Below are 9,155 nucleotides of genomic sequence, written 5' to 3' on the forward strand. Positions count from 1 at the left end.
ATTTCCAACTTAATCATTTGTTTGGAAGATTTTATGGTCATTCTAATTACTATTAAGGTCTCACTTTGCACATTATCCATTTAGCATGCATATATCATATAATTGCATACATTCTCATACATCTCATGCATTCATGGATAAGCAGTAAATATGGTATGATCATGGACTTTCTAAGGGATTTAATTCTGAGCCACCAAGAATTGAATCAGGGCATTCCTAGGTGCATTTCATTCATTCATTTTACAAGAGTTGCTGAAGGAGTACATAATCAACACTTGATCTTGAATTCCTCCCACTGGTCCCACCAATGCTCTTGACCTCCTTGAATTTCTTGTAATCCAATATTACATGGTAATCCTTGGCATACCAAGGCGAATTTACAAGAACTTAAATAAATGAAATTACAACCCAAAAATTATTACAAACTTAATAATACATGCCCAAAATAAATTAAAATAAATTAATTAATTTACAATCCCAAAGAAACATAAAAGAAATAAATCCAATCACATTGGTCTTTTATAGTCCATGATCATCCATCATGCATATCACTATTTAACAATTAAATAAAATATACATACTTAAATTAAATTGAATATCTCATAGTCAACTTAAAAATCCAGATTTGAATATGATTCAAATAAATTTAAAAATTCAGATTTGAATCTCATTCAAACAAATTTAAAAATTCAGATTTGAATCACATTCAAACAACTTTAAAAATTCAGATTTGAATCACATTCAAACATTTTTTAAAAAATCAGATTTGAATCACATTCAAATATTTTTTAAAAAATCAGATCTGAATTTTATTCAATCGATTTTAAAAAATCAGATTTAAATATGATTCAAACAACTTTAAAAATTCAGATTTGAATCACATTCAAATAACTTTTAAAATTCAGATTTGAATTACATTCAAACAATTTTTAAAATTCTGATTTGAATCATAATTTAATTGTGTGATAAAAATTCTAATTAAACAATTTAATTAGACATAAAATGGATCTTAGATCATACAACAATTGCACATTCATCATCCATTTACCTTTGCACTCCATTGTGATGCATCAACCATGCGCACCATGGTGTTCATCATTTGTGCCGCCACCTTGACTTTGCAACCAGTAATAAACTTTTGATCTCATGATCAAACACACAATTAAATCATATAAACATCAATCTAAATGGAAAATATAGTGGCTATGATACCAATTGAAGGAACGGAAGCGTGAAAAGCACAAGTTTATACCATTGAATTCAAAATTTTCACCTAGGGTCACATGCATCATGCAAGATTTATTTTTATCTATTTGATTTCAATGATAAACAACATATTAAAACTCTTTTAATATGTTTTTGGATCTGTATTTGCCATTTAAGATTTTAAAATTAATCAGATTAATTTTAGAACCCTAGATTAAATCAAGAACGATTACACTAACCTCTTGATGTACTGCAGCGTGTCTGCGCCTTTGAGATTCGTCTTCAGGACACCAGATGTTGTCCCTCTAGCTTGTCCACACCAAGAACACCTATGGCAGCCCTTGAATAGCTTCTAAAGCCTTTTCTATTAATTAGAAATTCAAGTTCTGCCTTTTAAGAGATTAGAGATGTAAACAGGACACTAGAAACAATTTCTAGTGTTCTTAATTCAAGAGATTGATGGCTAATCTCTTTGAATTTATAAGAGATGAAGAAGAATAGTGGGAGGGCTGTAAAATGGCGTGACAAAGGAGTGTGGCTGCTGGTTGTGTTTTATTTTTCTCATAACAATACTTAAATAGCTAGGTTAACACATTAAACCCTTGCCACATGTCACCCTTTGATTAGCTCTAGGTTTAAGTGACCCAATCACATTGTGCCAAGTGTCAAACCTATATTTAATCTTGATTTTAATCATCTTACATGATTAAAAAAAACATTTGGCAAGCTTATGTGTAATCCCATGTGTCACCATCTCATGGTGCCACGTGTCACACTGTGAAATGACCAAAATGCCCCTGTGTCTTAATTTTGAGTTCTTAACCCAAAATAATTATTTTTCTTCTTCTAATTAATTTATATCAAATATAAATCAATTAATTAATCTCTATTAATTAATTTCTCATTAATTAAATTCATATTTAAACACTTTAAATATAAATTTAACTTATACTATACATCCAATAATCTAGATTTAGTTTCAAGTCATGCTAGGGACTTTGCAATTTAATTGCAAACCAAACCTATTTAATTAATCAATTAAAATCTTTCATTAATTAATTAAATCATATTTAAATAGGTGATAACTTGTGTATGTGTGTGACTTACTAGGCTCATCACTAATTGACAATGAGACATGATATCAACTCTTAATATCATAAGAACTCTTTCTTACCATAAATGATTTCTCTAAATCATTTTATGAGCCTCATAGACCATGGTTAACACCTAGCATAGCATGCCATGGCCACCCAATTAGTAATAAGGTTTACCTTAAATGAACCTATAATCATATGTTACCATGCACTAGAATCTCTCTGTTACAAAATCCCAACTCAAGCTGGAGTCATGGTTTATGTCAAACTCCATTTGCTATGAATATTATGCTCTCTTTTAATTCCAGTTCTTGATTAAAAAGATTTTCTCATCAGAAACTCTTTTCTGAATAGATCTATCTGTCCTGGCCAGGAACTTGAAACATCAAGAACAATTAAATGAACATAGGATTTTATCTCTATTTACTTAGAGGAACAGATTCCATCTTGATCAACACCTACCTCCATATATAACTAGTAGGAGCCAACACATGCCCATATACCCATACACAAGACAAGTATGAAAGCAGATCAAACTCAAACTACCTATATACAAGATAACTGTGCTATCTCAGTCTAAAGATTATATGCATCGATATGATTTATGACAAAACATTAACAAGAGTAAACTCCATGTGCTTGTCATAAGTGTTCTGTTCGCCTACTTATCATTTATAAGTGCCTATCATGTTTGTTATATGGCATGAGACTCACCATTCCATCTTATTTATATCTCATATAAATAACTTGGGAACAAACATGAATACAATCTTTCTGGATAAGTCATGTCCTTATTATGAAGTATCCTCGATTGTGAACCTATTTATGATACTTCGTGCTAGAAATATTGTCACTCATATTCTTAACAACTTAAGAATAATATTTCTAACAAAATATCAATGGAACTTTTCTATTACACATAAATATATTATGTAAACGGAAAAGTGGAAATGTCTTTTATTAATAAAAATATGTACAAGATACATACTAAATGATATGCTCTAGGGCATACTACTAACAATCTTAATGTGAACAAGCTAGAGGGACAACATCTGGTGTCCTAAAGACGCATCCCAAAGGTGCCAAATACACTGCAGTGCATCAAGAGGTTAGTGCACTTGTTCTTGATCTAATCTAGAGTTCTAAAATTAATCTGATTAATTCTAAAATCATAAATGGCAAATACAGATCCAAAAACATATTAAAAGAGTTTTAATATGTTGTTTATCATTGAAATCAAAGAGATAAAAATAAATATTGCATGATGCATGTGACCCTAGGTGAAAATTTTTGAATTCAATGATATAAACTTATGTTTTTCATGCTTCCGCTCCATCAATTCAATGATGTTAGATGTAGCAATTTTTTTTTTTAATCACATTTTGTTTTGTGAAGCACTGTTATATCCTAGAAGAATTACTATTTTTACTACCCCTCTTGTTACCTACAATTCAGTGGCACAAGAATGATTTTTTTAGGTCTAAAGTTTAGTAACTGCATACATTCTTTTTGTACTTGCATAACTTGTTCCTCCAATGATTTGCAAAGATAATCTGCAGGATGCCAGCTATTGTTTCCCCTAATTCTGTTGCTCAGCTAGAAGGGGAATCTAAAAATTTATCATGCAATGAAATTATAATTGATGAAAGGTTTCAGATCCATTAAGACTTTAAAAGTATATTTATTCCAGCTCTTCAGTAGCTTAGCTAGTTTTCTTTCCAACCAACCTTTGACATGTTGATCCCAGAAATGATTACAAGCGATTGGGTAAATCGGTTTAGGCTTTCCAATTCAGACTATATGCATCTGGGATTCTTTTGTTTCCTTGGCCATTTCTTCTGTGTTATCATCAGCAACTCTGTATTTATACCACTTGGTACATGTTAGAAAATATACAAAGTTGAGAATCCCCATCCCACCAATCATGTAATAAAAGCAATCCAATTTCCCTTTGTTAAGATCCTCAGCCAACCAATCTCCAGCTTTTGTACCCGAAGTAATTTGGTGGACTATGTCTGCAAGGAAACCACTTAGATAACTTTAGACTGCAAAGCCGGCAAAGAAGAAAGATTGAGCAATACTTCTCATGTTTTCTAGGAATTGCTTATAGTAAAACTCAGTATGGGCAGCATAATTGAAACCCTCAGCTAGTCCTGCAAGTACAAGCTGAGGCACTAGCCACAAACTAGACATTGATGATATAAAGCCTCTTTCTGGTGCAATTCCAAGGGCTGGTCTAGTAAATGCAAGATTCTTTCTGTGCTCTTCAACCAACCCAGAAACAAGCATATAAAGAACTGAAAGAACATTTCCGATCCCCATTCTTTGGAGTAATGTGAACCCTCCTTCTTTACCAGTGAGATTTCGAAGATACGGAACCAAAATTCGGTCATAGATGGGAATCCAAATGGTGAGGGTTAGCATATTAAAGATTATATATGAAGCTGCAGGAACCTTAAAACCACTAGTACCTAGACTTCTGTCCAACTGAAGAGCTTGGAGAACAGCATAAGTGTGTTGTTGGATGATTGGAACGTGAAATATTATAGCTGAAGCCCATATGGGAATTATTCTCACCAAACATTTTGTTAGTAGTATGCCCTAGAGCATATCATTTAGTATGTATCTTGTACATAATTTTATTAATAAAAGGCATTTCCACTTTTCCGTTTACATAATATATTTATGTGTAATAGAAAAGGTCCATTGATATTTTGTTAGAAATATTATTCTTAAGTTGTTAAGAATATGAGTGACAATATTTCTAGCACAAAGTATCATAAATAGGTTCACAATCGAGGATACTTCATAATAAGGACATGACTTATCCAGAAAGATTGTATTCATGTTTGTTCCCAAGTTATTTATATGAGATATAAATAAGATGGAATGGTGAGTCTCATGCCATATAACAAACTTGATAGGCACTTATAAATGATAAGTAGGCAGTGACACTTATGACAAGCACATGGAGTTTACTCTTGTCAATGTTTTGTCATAAATCATATCGGTGCATATAATCTTTAGACTGAGATAGCATGATTATCTTGTATATAGGTAGTTTGAGTTTGATCTTTCATACTTGTACTATGTATGGGTATATGGGCATGTGTTGGCTCCTACTAGTTATATATGGAGGTAGGTGTTGATCAAGAAGGAATCTGTTCCTCTAAGTAAATAGAGATAAAATCCTATGTTCATTTAATTGTTCTTGATGTTTCAAGTTCCTGGCCAGACAGATAGATTTATTGAGAAAGAGTTTCGATGAGAAAATCTTTTAATCAAGAACTGGAATTAAAAGAGAACATTATATTCATAGCAAATGGAGTTTGACATAAACCATGACTCGAGTTGGGATTTTGTAACAGAGAGATTCTAGTGCATGGTAACATATGATTATAGGTTCATTTAAGGTAAATCTTATTACTAATTGGGTGGCCATGGCATGCTATGCTAGGTGTTAACCATGGTCTATGAGGTTCATAAAATGATTTAGAGAAATCATTTATGGTAAGAAAGAGTTCGATGATATTAAGAGTTGATATCATGTCTCATTGCCAATTAGTGATGAGCCTAGTAAGTCACACACATACACAAGTTATCACCTATTTAAATATGATTTAATTAATTAATTAAAGAGTTTAATTGATTAATTAAATAGATTTGGTTTGCAATAAAATTGCAAAGTCCCTAGCATGACTTGAAACCAAATCTAGATTATTGGATGTGTAGTATAAATTAAATTTATATTTAAAGTGTTTAAATATGAATTTAATTGATGAGAAATTAATTAATAGAGATTAATTAATTAATTTATATTTGATATAAATTAATTAGAAGAAGAAAATAATTATTTTGGGTTAAGAACTCAAAATTAAGACACAGGGGCATTTTGGTCATTTTGCAGTGTGACACGTGGCACCATGAGATGGTGACACATGGGATTACACATAAGCTTGCCAAATGTTTTTAATCATGTAAGATGATTAAAATCAAGATTAAATATAGGTTTGACACTTGGCACAATGTGATTGGGTCACTTAAACCTAGAGCTCATCACAAGGTGACATGTGGCTAGGGTTTAATGTGTTAACCTAGCTATTTAAGTGGGGTTATGAAAAGAAAACACAACCAGCAGCCTCTCCTCTCATATGTCACGCCACTTTGAGCCTCTCCAGCTATTTTTCTTCATCTCTCATCAATTCAAAGAGATTAGCCATCAATCTCTTGAATTAAGAACACTAGAAATTGTTTCTAGTGTCCTGTTTGCATCTCTAATCTCTTAAAAGGCAGAACTTGAATTTCTAATTAATAGAAAAGGCTTTAGAAGCTGTTCAAGGGCTGCCATAGGTGTTCTTGGTGTGGACAAGCTAGAGGGACAACATCCGTGTCCTCAAGACGAATCTCAAAGGCAGCAGATTGCATCAAGAGGTTAGTGTAATCGTTCTTGATTTAATCTAGGGTTCTAAAATTAATCTGATTAATTTTAAAATCTTAAATGGCAAATACAAATCCAAAAACATATTAAAAGAGTTTTAATATGTTGTTTATCATTGAAATCAAATAGATAAAAATAAATCTTGCATGGTGCTTGTGACCCTAGGTGAAAATTTTTGAATTCAATGGTATAATCTTGTGTTTTTCACGCTTCCGTTCCTTCACATTTCACTTCTTCAACTTGTTGGATGCTGCAAAGTCTCCATGAATTGGTAGCTGAACCATCTGAATTGAGTTCATCTTCGCTGGTAAGGATTGCTGCCTTTTCAAGGAACCTGAAGTTGCAAATAGTATATTGGACTCACTTAGCTGACATGGTAAAAAATAAGATTCATAATCAGATTATTCTCACCTAAATTGATTTGTATGAGGAAGCCTGGAGTCGGTACATTTGCAAGGAAAATACTTGAAAAGAGCAACAGCTGGATTTTCAGGAAGCTTCAGCCCTCGCTTCTTTGCAGCAACTACAAGTACTTGAACCACACTGGTTAAAGGACTACCTTGAGGTTTCACTATAACATAAATTCTTGTTCCCAGAAAGAAGAGAACACAAGAAAGGAACGTTAGAAATGCAGGAATAGCAAACCCAATAGCCCAACTAACATCTGATTGCACAAAGACAATACCAGTCACAGACACCATTACTGCAAACGTGTAGGTAAGGTAGTACCAATTGAAGAAACTACTGATACCCTTTTTGCCAGATTCAGTATTAGGATTGAATTGCTTAGCTCCAAAGGCTAGGTTGTAGGGTCGGATTCTGCCAGCTCCAATGGCTAGGAATCCAAAGGCACTTAGCAAGAAAGCAAATTGCCAACCAGTTGGCCCAACACACTCGACATTCCTTCCTGCTAGACAATTTGGTGGACACATATTGGAAATTGCAGCTGTCAGCATTAACGCCAGCATCCCCTGAAGACACAGGAAAATTACTAGATGGGAGATTGACTTTTTGTGCAAAGTTTAAGGGCCACAGATGCATTTAGCCCTATCATAAATTTAAGACACCCGCAAATAAAATAAGTGAAATCTCCATATTTTTTGAATTGATTGAAGTTTGTAGACAATGAAAAACATGCATAAGAAGTGGATTTTGCTCAAAATTTGACCTAGCTAATTGAGCAATTGTTTAATTAAGCTTTCACCAAGTAAACTTGAAAAGAATGCCAGTGAAATCTAATGGGCCACTGGGTGATCTTGGAAAACTTGGAGAACAACATGAGAGGTTTCTATTCAGATAGAGTATCAAGAATAAACATTGACTCGACTGCCCATTTTTTTTTTTTAATATTATTATCAAATAAAAGGAAAAAAAAAATGGGACATCTGCTTATTTATTACAATCAAACTATTATCAACTTTCTTAATATTACCACAATAAAAATAATAATAAAAAAAGATGATAATAATAATGGGTTAATCTCAAATTATTAATGCTTTAATTGGAAGAAGTGATGAAAAGTCAATAGATAATAACTAGCGAGAGCAAGTAAAAGCCAAAAGAGTGCCAAGAGAGAGGCGACAGAAGAAAAAGCCAAACACTTGTAGCCAAATAAGTGTCAGAGAGGAAGGCTCCGACTAAAGTAGCTATATTTGCAGTTCCATTGAAGGTATTAATAAAGGTGGTGGCTGTGACGCTCTTCATGTTGAAAACTGTGGTCAGATACACCACCAGGTTGGTGGAAGAGCCGACGGCGCCAAACTTCTCAAACGCCTCATTCCCTACATGCAACATGGAGAAGTTTTCATACACAACAGCTAGAACACCGGGAAAAAAAATATATATGTATATATATATATATATATATATATATATATATATATATATAGAACTTAATTCATTATCAATGATAAAAGGCATGGCTTTAATTCCTTTGTAGTTGATGAATGCTTCTGGTTCATCATTTGTAGCAGTTATTTCCTCTTTGTTCTCCATGGATGTTCAGCAGGAAGAGGTGGCTAGCTAGGTGCAGTGTATTTTTTCTACTAAAGAAATTGATATGAAGACAGAACTTTGTGTGATAGCTTATTTATATTATGATTTATTATGATAAAGGAATCCTTGTTTGGTTCCCATAAATTAAGTTAAACTAGTCATTTTTTTAGTATAATTTCGATAGAAATTTAAACTTAAAAACTTCATGGCAAAACACCTTTTCTTCTGTTAAATGGGTTTGATTGTTGAGTTAACATTGAGCTTGTGTGTCATGGCCCTTGTGTCTATTCCCTTCACATCATATGGCTTTTAGGCAAAAGTTGTTATCATGGATTTCATGTTTGAATTACCGCATCTCTACTTGGACCAGTGAGGGCTGATCTGAGTTTCCCCTTCTTTCCTTCTTCTAACTTGACTCCATT

At 32.9% G+C, this 9,155-nt stretch overlaps 1 pseudogene; it reads right to left on the reverse strand.

The window, feature by feature from the left end:
* Window positions 1–4,091: 4,091 nt before the first annotated feature.
* On the reverse strand, window positions 4,092–8,738 carry LOC110662831 (protein NRT1/ PTR FAMILY 2.11-like; annotated as a pseudogene).
* Between the last annotated feature and the right edge of the window lie 417 nt (window positions 8,739–9,155).

This window comes from Hevea brasiliensis, chromosome 15 (genome assembly GCF_030052815.1).
Source record: "Hevea brasiliensis isolate MT/VB/25A 57/8 chromosome 15, ASM3005281v1, whole genome shotgun sequence".
In the NCBI taxonomy this organism is placed as follows: Eukaryota; Viridiplantae; Streptophyta; class Magnoliopsida; order Malpighiales; family Euphorbiaceae; genus Hevea; species Hevea brasiliensis.